At 49.6% G+C, this 16,618-nt stretch overlaps 1 long non-coding RNA gene across 1 annotated transcript in view; it reads left to right on the forward strand.

Moving 5' to 3' along the window:
* Positions 1-924: 924 nt before the first annotated feature.
* The window catches only part of LOC147109568 (uncharacterized), an 83,791-nt gene continuing 68,097 nt past the window's right edge, over positions 925-16,618 (forward strand). Inside the window, exons 1-3 of the long non-coding RNA XR_015080436.1 lie at positions 925-995; positions 1,375-1,460; positions 5,548-5,603. This is a non-coding gene — a long non-coding RNA (uncharacterized LOC147109568). The remainder of the gene's footprint in view (positions 996-1,374; positions 1,461-5,547; positions 5,604-16,618) is intronic.

The following is a 16,618-nucleotide window of genomic DNA, read 5'->3' on the forward strand; positions in this document are numbered from 1 at the left end:
ACTGAACTCTGCTAACGGTCTCTGGATTATCTTTGCAAACGCAACACCCCCACCAATTTTACTTGCCTCATTTCGGGCAGGAAAAGGCCGCCCACCCCAGAGGAGCGGGACCCTAACTTAAACGGCAGTGTGATGTCCTGATGATGTCATCGGAAAGCCATGCCATTTTAACAAGAGGCCCGACTAAGGCTCACACTGCCCCAGCGAATGCTGCGTCAGCAGGGATCATGGTCAGAGGAGTACGAGCTTCCTGACTATTGATTTTAATGTTAAAGGTCCCTTGTGGACCAGGAGGAGCAGGAGTCCCACAAGGATGCCTTGGACCTCCCCAGTCCCGGACTTTCCCCCGCTTCCACCCCCACCCACCCCCGATTGCAGCACCCCAAATCCTGACTTGCCTTACCGGGTACCATTTCCACACTGAACCCATGTGCGTCTGCACACAGACCTCGAGCTCACCTCCTCAGAAATTTGCAGCCAAGCTGCCTTGGTTTGCTGAGGAGGCCTCCTCTTTCCATTTCCAGGGAACAGGAGCTCCTGACGTCCTCTAACTCCCTCAACAAGAGCATGGAGAGAGCCCTCATTGAACCTGGGTGCAGCCTTAGTTATTGGGGCTGCTGTTCCTGCAGCAGCCAGCACCTTTAAGAGATAAAAGCATTAATATTACTAAGCCAATGATTGGAACAAATCTGGCATCTTTTTCATTTCATAGTCAGATAATAAATTGATATATAAAAAAATCATAAATATCTTTCTGGAATAATATGACCAGCAATTTCATTCATTAAATTTTGTTCAGAACAGACGCTGTCAACTCCCCTTTCTATATAATACAGCACCAATCCAGCCCATTGACATTTTTCCCAAAGGGGACATGGCCCCTTTAAATTTTCATTCAAACAACGCGTCATCAGAGGCGAGAAACTGACAGCCTCCAAGCAATTGCCTGGAGGGACCCGCACGTCGGCTGTAACGAGGCCAATCAAGCGAAAATAGTAAGTTCTGGGAGGCGGCAGCCAGGAGCGGGTCGGAAAGCCTCCGAGCAGCGGATCCGCACTCAACCCGCCTCCATTAGTAAAATCAAGCCTGTAGTCACAGTTGGGGAAACCCTTTGTTATGAGAATAGATGGGTCAAGTAAATAGTTTAAGTACAGTCACAAATCGAATCTGTAGTTTGGAGGAGTGGGCTGAAGGGCTGACTAACTTTTTCTTGTTCCTTGATTTCATCTACAGTGAGACCAAAGCATCAGTCGTACCTAAAATCATCTCAACCCTGAGACTGTGCTCAGTCTTGCAGGACACAGCGCAAACCAATTATTTATTTCTAATTAAAGGTAATCATCTAAAATGTTAATCTCTTTTTTCTCTTTTCAGATACTGACAGAATGTTGTGTACTTTAAAGTGGGCCCTGCTCCGATGAATGTAAAAGATCTCATGGCAATAATCAATGAAAATCAAGGTAGTTCTCCCAGTAATAAAAACAGAACATTCTGGAAATACTCAGCAGGTCAGGCAGTATCTGCGGAGAGCGAAACAAAGTTAACAGCCGGAATATTCTGGCGTCCGTGCGGGCGGGATTGGAGGCGGGTCGGGAGGGAATGTTGAAATAACTTGGAGCGGGTCGGGAACCCGCCGTCATCCCGCCCCCACACGCCTTTCCCTCGGGTGCGTTTGCCAGCGCGGCAGCGACCCGAACGGCAGAGGCGGCCGAGCTAATTTTGATGATTATTAGGTCATTGTCAGTCCCTTACGTATCTTTTAATCCTACCTTTCAAATATCCCTGGATGATCACAGGAATCACGCAGCTCGGGTACCATGTCTGATGTGATATCTTGAGACTCAGCATATATATAGAACAGCAAAACATGGCTTCTGGTAAGAACTGTACTGCAGATGGCTTTATTATTATATACATCAGTAGTCCACCAGGTAGCTCTATTACACTTTTCCCTCCTTATTGAAGAAGTTAATCAGAGCAAATAATCATTGTACATGACTTGCATGGTATACACAACTCTTGGTATACATTTCTCAAATGGAACCCATTTTATGTTTCCAAGTTCTAGTATGAACTTATTTTCCATATTTACAGATTAAACTTAACCACACTTTTTTTGTTTCGAAGAGGATAAATTCTTTCTTGAACAGAACTTTCAGATCTTGTTGTAGGACGCTGCCTCATTCTAGGCTGAGCCCGCGGAAAATTTTTCTCCAAGGGCTGACCTTGATCTACATTTGGACTCTCTACACTTTCAGACTGTTTGTCTGCCTCAGACTTAAATTCTGACTTTGTCTTGGACTTGTTTCTGGTACGTCTGATGTAGGATTTGCTACTGGTACTCTACTTGTAACAAGACTATTTGACTTATCAGAATAAATTGAATCATCCCAGCTTTCAACTCCTTCCACATCTGTAGGTAAGATATGATCAATGTGAACAAACCTAACCTTTCCATGATCAAACATCTTGACCAAATATGTGCGAGGGCCGCATATCTTCATTACTCTTCCCGGTAACCACTTTAACCATTTATGGTGATGGTTCTTCACTCTAACCTTCTGGTTCAACTTCACATTTCTCTCTCTAACTCTATCTTTATCATGACTCTCTTTCTGCCTTGATTGTTTCTCTTCTATGGACTGTGCGAATTTTGGCTTTAACAACAAGAACCTGGTTCGTGGCTGTCGTTTGAGAAACAACTCTGCTGGTTTTCTACCAGTAGTGGTATGAGGAGTATTCCAATAGGTAATCAGAAAATTTGCCAGTTTGTGGCCCAACGACAACTGACGTTTCTTTGGCTTTGGATCCAACATTTGCTTGATGAGGACGCGTTTGACAATTTGTACTGTGCGCCCTGCTGCACCATTTGAAGCAGGGTGGTACGGTGGAGCTTTGGTATGTTTCACACCGTTTCTGCTCATGAACAGTGTGAACTCTTTTGAACAAAATTGCGGCCTATTATCAGACACAATTTCTTCTGGGAGGCCGTATGAAGAAAACAATCTTCGCAAATTGTCTAGTGATTTGCTTGTTGTTATTATCCGCATCGGAAACACCTCTACCGACTTCGAGTGACTATCTATCATGATGAACAATTGCTGTCCTTCTAGCTCAGCAAAATCTACATGTAACCTTTGCCACAATCTGGGAGGCCATTTCCATGGCTGTAATGGTACTGATGGTGGTTTCTTGCTCACCGATTGACATGTTGTACATTGACTGACTATGTACTCTATCTCTTTATCTAAACCTGGCCACCATAAGTAACTGTGGGCAAAGCTCTTGGTCAAGCACATTCCCAGGTGCTAGTCATGAAGATCTCGTAACACTTTAGACCTGAACCTATTTGGGATAACTACTCTTGCTCCCCACATGATACAATCTTTATCCACTGGCAATTCATTCCTTCAAATGCATGTCCACCAGGTCCAGCAGGGAGCAGGTCTTCTTCTAGGAGGCTGCAGATTTCAGCGACCACCTGACATGATAATCTCAGCCTGCGGAAGCACTGCTCTTCCGAGAGGTCAAGAATGCTAAGCCTCTGTCTGTAAACCCTATGACATGGGTAGTGCCTCCTGCGTCCTCGGCCTCTCTCTCCTGTGCCCCTCCTTCCTGTGCCCCTCCTTCCTGTGCCCCTCCTTCCTGTGCCCCTCCCTCCTGTGCCCCTCCCTCCTGTGCCCCTCCCTCCTGTGCCCCTCCCTCCTGTGCCCCCCTCTCCTGTGCCCCCCTCTCCTGTGCCCCCCTCTCCTGTGCCCCCCTCTCCTGTGCCCCCCTCTCCTGTGCCCCTCCCTCCTGTGCCCCTCCCTCCTGTGCCCCCCCTCCTGTGCCCCCCTCTCCTGTGCCATTCTATCCTGTGCCCCCCTCTCCTGTGCCCCCCTCTCCTGTGCCATTCTATCCTGTGCCCCCCTCTCCTGTGCCATTCTATCCTGTGCCCCCCTCTCCTGTGCCATTCTATCCTGTGCCCCCCTCTCCTGTGCCATTCTATCCTGTGCCCCCCTCTCCTGTGCCATTCTATCCTGTGCCCCCCTCTCCTGTGCCATTCTATCCTGTGCCCCCCTCTCCTGTGCCATTCTATCCTGTGCCCCCCTCTCCTGTGCCATTCTATCCTGTACACCTCTCTCCTGTGCCCCTCCTTCCTGTGCCCCTCTCTCCTGTACACCTCTGTCCAGTGTTTTTCTCTCCTGTACACCTATCTCCTGTACACCTCTGTCCAGTGCTATTCTATCCTGTACACCTCTCTCCTGTACACCTCTGTCCAGTGTTTTTCTATCCTGTACACCTCTCTCCTGTACACCTCTCTCCTGTACAGCCCTCTCCTGTGCTACTCTCTCCTGTCCTCGTGCTGATCCCACTACAGCACGTCACTGCCGTGGATGGTGATGGTCTTCCTCTTCGATGTGCTCCCAAACACATCCAATGTGCCTCCCATCCTGACCTTGTCAGTTTGAATGCCTCCAAAGTTGAGAGAAAATGTTGGCCAGAGGGAACTGAGACACCAGCTATAATCAGTGAGGTTTTATTCCGATGGGTCAATGACAAGTTTAAACACCCACCTGAACTGCGGCTCAATCTCACCTTCGATTCCCTGGTCAGTTTCCCGAGCCCTGGGAAACCCGTGCTGGAGACGTTAAATGTAAACCTAAGTAAAATTTAATTTAAGACACCTCATTCTAAGGACAACAACAACAACAATATCTTGTATTTGTACAGTGCCTTTAACGTAGTAAAATGTCCCACGGTGCTTCACAGGAGCGTTATAAAACAACATTTAACACCGAGCTACATAAGGCGATATTAGGGCAGATGACCAAAAGCTTGGTCAAAGTCTAGGTAGGTTTTAAGGAGCACCTTCAAGGAGGAGAGAGAGGTAGCGAGGCGGAAAGGTTTAGGGAGGGAGTTCCAGAGCTTCGGGCCCAGGCAGCTGAAGGCACGGCCGCCAAATGTTGAGCGATTATAATCAGGGATCCTCAAGAGGGCAGAATTAGAGGAGCGCAGATATCTCGGGGGGGGGGGGGGGCGGTTGTGGGGCTGAAGGAGATTACAGAGATTGGGAAGAGCGAGGCCATGAAGGGATTTGAAAACAAGGCTGATAATTTTAAAATCGAGGTGTTGCTTAACCCAAAGCCAATGTAGGTCTGCGAACACAGGGGTGATGGGTGAATGGGATTTGATGTGAGCTAGGACCCGGGCAGCAGGACGTTAATTGCACCAATAAGTATCCGCCTGCCTGCAATAATTAAAGCCCCAACTTCAACGAATAGTTTACTTGCAGGCATCCAGAAGTGCCTCCATTAAACCTGGAAGTGGATGCATTGGAGCCGGGTTGCGGTCGCGATTGAAAAACCATTCATTTCAACGCCTCACCCATCCCTAACCCACCACTTCTTGGGGGTTAAAATTCCTCCATCTGTATTTGAAATTTTTTATGTTAACCAGACTTACTTGGGATCACAAGAGTGAGATGGCTGTAATGACAGGTATCATAATGGGGACAGATTTGCTTTTCCTTTATATGTTTTTTTAAAACCACTTTCTTCTCTCTAGGTCTCCACGCTGCACAACTATACCTCACTATGCTTAATGACCATCTCCTCAGCTATGTGAGTGGAGAAAGCTGCCTTCTGCTCCCTGCAGGAGACAGTTCTCTTTACTGAATTAATTATTTTGATGTATGAATGAACAATGTAAAGCAAAAAATGAGTGGCATTAACATCACACTCACAGATAAATGTAAGGAATTGACAGGATGGGCACGGTACAAATCAATCTTATAGTTGATGACAACTCGGAAACGCAATTGTAAATTAAATTTAATCCATAAGGAGGAAGAGACATTAAAACAACTGCAGGGAAAAGGCAGTTGACCTCTGCCATTGCAGCTGCATAGCGGATTGCTAGGAGGGTGTGTGATCTTGTTACGACTCTCCTCTCCCACCCTGTGGAATGGCTCCTGCTCTAGACCTCCCCATGAGGACACAACTGAGGGTGGGATCTCATTGTGCTTGGAACTGGAGGTACAATGAGATACCCTATTGATGTATGGCACGGTTTATGTGAGTTTCAATGTGATATGTGACTGGACTGCCCCAGGGACAGCTTTCATGATGTGACTGGAAAGGACAATTTTTATGAGTGCATAATGTAAGGTCAGAGTTGTAATAGTGTAACTTGACAGCAAATGAACAATAATAGTTTTTATTAAAACTGGGTTTTAATACTGACACATGTTGCAGTGTGTTTATGAGCAGAGATCCAAAACCTGTAATACAGAGTGAAAAATGTTACAGGGAATATCAGTTGATATGTGAATGGAAGAAAGAATTTGCATTTTTATAGCACCTTTCCCAACCTCAGGATGTCCCAAACCGCCTTACAGCCAATGAAGTACTTTGTGAAGTGGAGTCACTGTTGTAATGTGGGAAACGCAGCAGCCAATTTCACACAGCAAGATCCCACAGATAGCAATGTGATAATGACTAGATAATTTGTTTTAGTGATGTTGGTTGAGGAATAAATATTGGCCAGGACACTGGGGAAAACTCCAATGCTTTTCTTCGAAATAGTGCCACGGAATTTTTTATGTCCACCTGAGAGGGCAGATGGGGCCTTTGTTTTACGTTTCATCTGAAAGACGGCACCTCCGACAGTGCAGCACTCCCTCAGCATTGCACTGGAGCGTCAGCCTAGATATTGTGCTTAAGTCTCTGGAGTGGGACTTGAACCCACGACTTTCTGCGTCAGAGGTGCGAGTGGTACCCGCTCAGACACGACTGACACTGCTGGTAGTAACATTGGGACAGATCATCACTTTGTGCAATAGTGTAAAATGGGTGATAGCGAATCGGCAGCTCCTTTCACATCTCTCCCAATGTTTATTTCCACTGAAGTCAATAGAAATGAAAATCGGGAGAGGTGTAAAATAAGCTGCCGATTTGCTATCACCCGTTTTACACTTTCGCGCAAAGTCAAGATTTACCCCATTTTCTTTTTGAAATTACCCTTGGTTTAATAAAAGGTGAAACTCTATAGGAGCACTGTTTACAGCAAAAAAAATGTTTGAAGCATCGTGTGATGCTACAATTGGCTAGTTCTGGACTAAAGAAAGTTGTTATCAAGCGGCCTGCACTGAAAATTGATGGTGGGTGTTGGGTGAGACCAGGATTGCGCTCAGCTCTGCTGTCTTTGATGGCTGAATAGACTGGCGAAGCCATTGGGGTTGATTTTCTGCCAGCCGTCGGGCGGCTTTCCAAGCGGCCGGGGGCCGAAAATCGCCGAAAAAGCAGGTCGCAACCACCCCCCCACCTGATTCCCTGCCCCGTCCGACTTTTGGACCACCGTTTCTCCGCGACCCGCTTCAGTCCCAGCCGCTGCTGGCGGGACTGGTCGTCGGAACACTAATGACCAATAATTACCTTGTTGAAGTAGATTTTCCGGGGCTGTTGCGAATTTGGGGCTTTCCCCGTGTGAAACACGCCTGCGGGGAACCCCACTGATGAGACCTGGCATGAAGCTTGCCGGCTTGCTTGCTTGCAGCTGCAGGTCAATCAGAGAAGCTGCGATTTAAAGGGACAGCACTTGTATGTTGAAGGACCTTGTTGTTGCAGGTTTGGGGCTACTTCAAGGCTTAGGCACAGCTGTGGAAGGTTGGAGCCTCACACACTTCTCCAATGCGATCTCCTGGGAAGCCCCTCTCGCCACCCTCACTCAGCGCTTCCTCAGCGGAGGCATCTACGAGAAGCATGGGACGCCTTTTTTTCCTTCCCTTCTTGCCATTAGAGGATCTCCAGCAGCAGAGGTGGCAGCAGCAGAACCAGGAACAGCAGGATGAGCACCAGGAGCACCAGGCTGCTGCTCACTCACCTGAAGCTGCACAGGCCAGAAGGGGCCAGCGCTTGGAAGTGGTTTGAGAGCACCTTGCTGCACTTTAGGGGGCCATGGGGACCCGTTTCTGCACTGGCAGTCCTACTCAGAAGGACTTCCATGAAGATCTGGTTTCTCTGTTCAACAGATGGCCAACGCTCCTCAAGAGATGTCATTCTCTTATGAGCACTCACCATGTTTTCCATACCCTGGCAAGTTATTTCCTCCATGGAGGTTGCCAACCTTTCCATGGTGATGCGTTCATGCGCCAATGACTCCACAAAGGCTCTGCTCATGGTCGCTATGGACTCCTCCATTCGCTCCACACTCGCAGCGACCCTGGAGATAAAACCTGCCAGACTCCTGCATCTGTGCATGGAGATCCATCACCTCTTCTCTTGCGGATGGACCCAGAGGCAGAGGGTCGACATGCAGCGCAGCTGAGCTGAGCTGGCAGAGTCCTGCGCCCTCCGATGAGGACTCTCCACTGCTGTCCCTGTCTCCAGAATCTGCTGAGGCTCACTTGTGAGCTGTGAAACACCAGGTGACAACACCACTCTATGTCCCGAAGGTCCCCCCGAGGTGTGAGTGTCTCCGCTGGTGCTGGGTGCGTTTACTTCTGCTGACGCTGCACCCTCAGAGGTTGGAGCTTCCTCTGAGTAGTCTTGCTGCACAGCCTCTTCCTCCTCCACAGTGAGGACGGGGGCTCTGGATGGTACTGTGGGGGAGTAAAGGAAGGAGTTAGAGATGTAATGCCAAGGTTCTTCTGGTGACTCCCAGCGAGTTGGCATCTGCTGACACCTGCATCCATGCAGCATTGGTCTCAGTGGGAGGCCTCTTCCTCCCTGACCTAGGGAAGAGGACCTCCCTGTGGGCCCTAACCCCATCCAATAATGCCTGCAGTGAAGCCTCGTCGAATTTGGAGGCAGCTCGGGGTCTGGCACTGGCCACAGCTGCTGCAAGCTCCTCTGCCATCCTGTATGGTTCGTTTGGAAGCCTTCAGAGGATGCAGTGCTTGCTATGGAACTTGAAAGCACCATGAATGATGACATCATACTGTGGGGATTTCTAACTCGAATTGGACAATTAGCAAGGCTTCCCACATGCTGGGAATGAATTGGCCACTTGAGGGAAAATTGCATGGAGCTGACTGACACTTTTTTATGTGTGTCAGAAACCCCACATTCGGGGAAACCCGACCATTTCCCACACAAGCCAAAAATCGGGGCCATTGAGTCAGATGATTGTGAGTTCGAAACTCCACTATTAGTCTTGAGCTATGTAATCCAGGCTGACACTTCAGTGCAGTATTGCTGGAGTGCTGCATTGTAGGAGATGCTGGCCTGGAAATTCGTGGCCCCCACCAGAGTTGCCTCGGTTTAAGAGCTGCTGAAAATGAACGCAGCGACACCTGAGAAAAATTCGCGCTAGGGGCTAAAGATTTTTAGCCCAGCGCTAACTTACTGTGTAACGCCCTCCTGGTGGCGTCAGTGCAGGCCTGGAAGTCAAAGTTCCCGTCCTGAAGTGGTGGTCCAGCTTCCAACAGCCTCTGGGAGGGAAGCTGTGGAGTTTGCTAGGAATTGTGGGCAATTAAAAAGGCTATGAATTAAAGGGGAAGTTCATTCAGAACTGATAGAAATTAAAATGAAGTAAAAAAATGCAGTTTACAGCCCTTACTGTCTTTAAAAAAAATAACATTAAAAAGAATTCCCAAATGGGACTCTTCAGCACTTAAAGCTGAATTCCATTCTGAACCTCAAAAACTGGTAAAGGTGCTTCAGCACTAACACAAATGGTTCAGCAAGCCAGGGAAAGGGGCACCCAAGGCCTCGCACGCAGCACTCCAGCTTTGTGCAGGGGGTCAACACTGCAAGAGAGGTCCTCTACCCACAGGGGCCAGGAGGCCCTCCAGAAAGAATGATTTGGGACCAGATCACCAAGGCTGTCACTGCCAGCAGTGTCGCCCCACCACCTGGCTCCAATGCCCAAAGAAGCTTCATGACCTCAGACTACTGGTCAAGGTCAGTGAATGCATCTTCAAAAAGCAGGACAAATCCAATCTGGCCAATTACCGCCCCATCAGTCTACTCTCAATCATCAGCAAAGTGATGGAAGGTGTCATCAACAGTGCTATCAAGCGGCACTTACTCACCAATAACCTGCTCACTGATGCCCAGTTTGGGTTCCGCCAAGACCACTTGGCTCCTGACCTCATTACAGCCTTGGTCCAAACATGCACAAAAGAGCTGAATTCCAGAGGTGAGGTGAGAGTGACTGCCCTTGACATCAAGGCAGCATTTGACCGAGTGTGGCATGAAGGAGCCCTAGTAAAACTGAAGTCAATGGGAATCGGGGGGAAAACTCTCCACTGGCTGGAGTCATACCAAGCACAAAGGAAGATGGTTGTGGTATTGAAGGTCAATCATCACAGCCCCAGGACATCGCTGCAGGAGTTTTTCAGGGCAGTGTCCTAGGCCCAACCATCTTCAGCTGCTTCATTAATGACCTTCCCTCCAACATAAGGCCAGAAATGGGGATGTTCGCTGATGACTGCACAGTAGTCAGTGTCATTCACAACTCCTCAGATAATGAAGCAGTCCATGCCCGCATGCAACAAGACCTGGACGACGTTCAGGCTTGGGCTGATAAGTGGCAGGTAACATTCGCGCCACAAGTGCCAGTCAATGACTATCTCCACCGCCCTTTGACATTCAATGGCATTACCATCGCCAAATCCCCCACCATCAACACCAGCCACATAAATACTGTGGCAACAAGAGCAGGTCAGAGGCTAGGTATTCTGTGGTGAGTGTCTCACCTCCTGACTCCCCAAAGCCTTTCCACCATCAACAAGGTAAGGAGTGCGATGGAATACTCTCCACTTGCCTGGATGAGTGCAGCTCCAACAACACTCGAGAAGCTCGACACCATCCAGGACAAAGCAGCCCGCTTGATTGGCACCCCATCCACCACCTTAAACATTCACTCCCTCCACCACCAGCGTACCGTGGCTGCAGTGTGTACTATCTACAAGATACACTGCAGCAACTCGCCAAGGCTTCTTCGGCAGCACCTCCCAAACCCACGACCTCTTCCACCTAGAAGGACAAGGGCAGCAGGCGCATGTGAACACCACCCCCTCCAAGTTCCCCTCCAAGTCACACACCATCCTGACTTAGAAGTATATCGCCGATCCTTCATCGTCGCTGGGTCAAAATCCTGGAACTCCCTACCTAACAGCACTGTGGGAGTACCTTCACCACACGGACTACAGCGGTTCAAGAAGGTGGCTCACCACCACCTTCTAAAGGGCAATTAGGGATGGGCAATAAATGCTGGCCTTGCCAGCGATGCCCACATCCCATAAACAAATTTTAAAAAAGCTGTCTCCTACCAACTGAATGACTAACCTCACACACTGCTCAATGCACGACTCCCCCCGCAATCACTCACCTAAAAACAATCTCTACCAATCACGAGGCACATCTCCCATTCCTAGCTGCACCTCACCCACTTAAGGAGATGGTGCAGGCCATTCTTTGCAGTGTCATGGCTGAGCGGTGGGTCAAAAAGGATACAAGATGCTGGTATCCTCATACGTTATCCTCCTTCTGGCATGCACCTCTTGCTTTCCCGCCCTCACCTCACAACTCCACCCTTGTGCCTTCCTCATTTCACACACCCAAGAAATGCAGCCTGCCCAGCCAGTGATTAGCCAAGAAGAGGGAGAGGCGGGTGAAGAAGAAGAAGAAGAAGAAGAAGAAACATCATAACTCGATTTGACACTCCTAGTCACCAAATATCGACATTAGGCCACGCTAACAGGTGGCGCAAACCACTCGTATTTCTAGGCTGCTGTTTCTTTCAGATGAGACGTTAAACTGTTCAGGGGGACATAATAAATGCATGGCATAACATGAAGGAGAGCAGGAGACTTCTGATATCCTGGCCAAAACTGTTGCCAAAACTTATAGATTATCTGGTCATTTATCTCATTTGTGGGTTGTGGGACCTTGCTGTGCACAAATTGCCTGCCGCATTTGCCTACATAACAGTAGCAACTACACTTGAAAAATAATTAATTGGCTGTGAATCTCTTTGGCCCTGATTTTCGGCTTGTGTGGGGAATGGTCGGGTTTCCCTGAATGTGGGGTTTCTGACGCACATAAAAAAGTGTCAGCCATCTCCACGCAATTTTCCCTCAATTGGCCAATTAATTCCCAGCATGTGGAAAGCCTTGCTAATTGTCCAATTCGAGTCAGAAATCCCCACAGTATGATGTCATCATTCGTGGTGCTTTCAAGTTCCATAGCAAGCACTGCATCCTCTGAAGGCTTCCAAACGAACCATACAGGATGGCAGAGGAGCCTGCAGCAGCTGTGGCCAGTGCCAGACCCCGAGCTGCCTTCAAACTCGACGAGGCTTCACTGCAGGCATTATTGGATGGGGCTAGGGCCCACAGGGAGGTCCTCTTCCCTAGGTCAGGGAGGAAGAGGCCTCCCACTGAGACCAATGCTGCATGGATGCAGGTGTCAGCAGATGCCAACTCGCTGGGAGTCACCAGAAGAACCTTGGCATTACATCTCTAACTCCTTCCTTTACTCCCCCACAGTACCATCCAGAGCCCCCGTCCTCACTGTGGAGGAGGAAGAGGCTGTACAGCCAGACTCCTCAGAGGAAGCTCCAACCTCTGAGGGCGCAGTGTCAGCAGAAGTAAGCGCACCCAGCATCAGCGCAGACACTCACACCTCGGGGGGACCTTCGGGACATAGAGTAGTGTTGTCACCTGGTGTTTCACAGCTCACAAGTGAGCCTCAGCAGATTCTGGAGACAGGGACAGCAGTGGAGAGTCCTCGTCGGAGGGCGCAGGACTCTGCCAGCTCAGCTCAGCTGCGCTGCATGTCGACCCTCTGCCTCTGGGTCCATCCGCAAGAGAAGAGGTGATGGATCTCCATGCACAGATGCAGGAGTCTCTGGCAGGTTTTGTCTCCAGGGTCGCTGCGAGTGTGTAGCGAATGGAGGAGTCCATAGCGACCATGAGCAGAGCCTTTGTGGAGTCATTGGCGCATGAACGCATCACCATGGAAAGGTTGGCAACCTCCATGGAGGAGATAACTTGCCAGGGTACGGAAAACATGGTGAGTGCTCATAAGAGAATGACATCTCTTGAGGAGCGTTGGCCATCTGTTGAACAGAGAAACCAGACCCGCTTTTCGCTGATTTTCGGCACCCGGCCACATGAAAAGCCGCCCGACAGCTGCCAGAAAATTGACCCCCAGATCTTCATGGAAGTCCTTCTGAGTAGGACTACCAGTGCAGAAACGAGTCCTCATGGCCCCCTAAAGCGCAGCAAGGTGCTCTCAAGCCACTTCCAAGTGCTGGCCCCTTCTGGCCTGTGTAGCTTCAGGTGAGTGAGCAGCAGCCTGGTGCTCATCCTGCTGTTCTTGGTTCTGCTGCTGCCGTCTCTGCTGCTGGAGATCCTGTAATGGCAAGAAGGGAAGGAAAAAAAGGAGTCCCATGCTTCTCGTAGATGCCTCCGCTGAGGAAGCGCTGAGTGAGGGTGGCGAGAGGGGCTTCCCAGGAGATCGCATTGGAGAAGTGTGTGAGGCTCCAACCTTCCACAGCTGTGCCTAAGCCTTGAAGAAGTAGCCCCAAACCTGCAACAACAAGGTCCTTCAACATACAAGTGCTGTCCCTTTAAATCGCAGCTTTCCCTGACCTGCAGCTGACAGCTAGCAAGCCGGCAAGCTTCACGCTAGGTCTCATCAGCGGGGTTCCCCGCAGGCGTGTTTGATGTGGGGAAAGCCCCAAAGTCGCAACGGCCCCGGAAAATCTTCTTCAACAAAGTAATTATTGGTCATTAGTGTGCCGACGACCAGTCCCGCCAGCGGCGGCCGGGACTGAAGCGGGTCGCCGGGAAATGGCGGTCCGAAAGTCGGACGGGGCGGGGAATCAGGCGGGGGGGCGTCCGACCCACTTTTTCGGCGGTTTTCGGCCCCCGCCTGTAGTGTATGTACCTTTAAGATAGAACTACTTTTACAGCTCCTGTATACTGTAGTACCGGCAGTGACCACACCTGTATATAAGCCTTGAGCAGGCATCTGTACTGTTAGTCTTCAGACTACCCTCCTCCAGTAAACACCTGTTGATTGTTAATTTACAGCCTCCGTCTAGTTATTGGGAAAACATCATACTTTAAGAATCACGGATTCAACAGTGGCGACGAGGTCGATTTGAATCTACCTGCAACTATGCATTTCCTTTCAAGGATTCGCTCCGGGAGGACGGTGGAAGAAAGTCGAGGCCAGAAGCACGGGCGTCGACCACGAGCAACCGCCCAGTCATCTGGCAGAGAGTGAACATCGCAGGGGAGGCTGTTGAGAGCTGGGCTTGGTTCTCCAGCCACGACGATCCAGCAACAGACTGGCAACAGGTACAGCGCAGACCCTTCCCGGACAGCGGCGGCTGGAGCCGACCGACGGCACAGAAAAGGCCGAGCAGCTTCAACGGGGTAAGAGAGAGGGTGAAGCACACAGGGTGCAGCCCGGGGTTGAAAACCGAGTGGCGTCGACGGAAAACAAAAAGAGAGAGAGGGTAAAGCAGCAGCCGGGTTCAGGACCGAGCGGCGGCAATGAGAGAGGCGCACAGGAGAACGCGCAGAGCACAGCCAGGGCTCAAGGACTGAACAGCGTCCGCGGGGGAAAGAAACGAAGCGCGGGAGACACCATTGAGCCGCGGAGAAGAAAGGAGAGCGCGGGAGACGCAATTTTAGAAGTCGCAGCGGAGAAGAAGGGCGAGCGCGGAAAGAAAGGAAAGCGCGGGAGATGCCATTTTGTGCCAGCGGAGAAGAAGGGAGAGCGCGGGAGACGCCATTTTAGACAGTTTAATCACACCCAGGGATGCCGAAGAGTGGCAGTATCACTGCATTCGACAATGAAGTCGAAGATTGGGCGACATATGTGGAACGCATTGAGGTGTACTGCAAGGCGAATGAAGTGCCAGATGCTAGGAAAGCACTGGTTTTGTTGAATTCCATGGGTGCAAAAACTTATGGGTTACTGCGAAACCTAATAACCCCAGAGAAGCCAGTGGATAAGAATTTCGAAAGCATAGTGGAAATCCTACAGGACCACTTAAACCCCACACCGCTGCTGATAGCAGAAAGATTTAAGTTCCACAAAAGGAACCAGCATAAAGACGAAAGTAATGCTGAGTACTTAACGGAACTGCGCAAGCTATCAAAACACTGCCAGTTTGGATTGGGACTAGCAGATACGTTAAGGAACAAGTTTGTGTGTGGGCTTCAAAGTGAAGGAACCCAGAAACGGCTTCTATCCGAAAAGGATCTTACGCTGGACAAGGCTTTCAGCATGGCAGTATCACACGAAGCAGCCGCATGGGGCGCTGCAGAGATGCAACGGAGACCGCAAGCATATGGCACCAATGAAATGTCATATGGAGCAGGGAAGTGTTATCGCTGCAGCAGAACAACACATGACCAGAAGGATTGTTGGTTCAAGGACCAAGTGTGCAGACAGTGTGGAAAAGCAGGACACATAGCAAGAGTCTGCAGGTCAGGGAAGAAAACCAGCAGCAAGAAATCTCCACAGGAGAAGTACACAAAGGTACATAAGGTGATGGAGAGTAGTTCAGACGAACAGAAAAGTGATACAGACTCCGGAAGCAAGGAGCTGGGTTGTCTGAAACTACATAGGTAATCAAAATGGAGGATCACCAGACTATCTGGGTCGCACTCAAGATAGACGGAGTCCAAGTGAAAATGGAATTGGACACAGGATCAGCCCTAACAGTCATAAACCAAAGGGACTACAAGCGTCTATTTTCACATATACCCTTGAAAGCTACAGAGATCGTCTTGAAGATGTACACGGGGCAAAAAGTCTACCCCAAAGGAAAAATAAGGGTGAACGTGATATACAAAGGCCAGGAAATACCCAAAATGGACCTATATGTATTGCCAGATGGAGGACCACCACTACTAGGACGTGAATGGATCCAGAAGATACAATTAGATTGGCATTCCATACAGGCACTGAAGGTTGAGGCCAAAAAGGATGACGACATTACACCTGGACGACTGTCAAAAATGCTAACTGACGCACAAGAAGTGTTCCAGGAGGGACTCGGAACACTAAAAGGCATAACAGCGACGATTAAAATAGAGGAAAATGCAAGCCCAAAGTTTTTTAAGGCCAGACCGGTGCCTTATGCGATCCGACCCGCCGTCGAAGCAGAGCTGGAAGGGTTGGAATGTTCAGGAGTACTGTCCAAAGTAGACTGGAGCGAGTGGGCTACACCCATCGTTCCTGTAATGAAGAGGTCGTTGAGTAATACGCCTGGGGAACCAAAGAAGGTCTGCATCTGTGGGGATTTTAAGGTGACAGTGAACCCATTCCTTCACACGGTACAATATCCACTTCCACGGATTGAGGATATTTTCGCCTCGCTATCTGGAGGTAAACGCTTCACCAAAATTGATCTGGCCCAGGCATACCTGCAAATGGAGGTAGAAGAAGCCTCGAAACAATACCTCACGATCAACACTCATAAAGGTCTCTACCAATACAACCGGCTGGTGTTCGGGGTAGCATCGGCTCCGGCTATTTGGTAAAGGGCAATGGATCAAGTCCTGCAAGAGATTCCAGGGACCCAGTGTTATTTGGACAACAACCTGGTCACGGGCGAAAATGACAGTGATCACCTCGCCAACCTGGAGAAGGTGCTCACTAGATTA

Source organism: Somniosus microcephalus, chromosome 12 (assembly GCF_052327205.1).
Source record: "Somniosus microcephalus isolate GS21.2 chromosome 12, FLI_Smic_1.0, whole genome shotgun sequence".
In the NCBI taxonomy this organism is placed as follows: domain Eukaryota; kingdom Metazoa; phylum Chordata; class Chondrichthyes; order Squaliformes; family Somniosidae; genus Somniosus; species Somniosus microcephalus.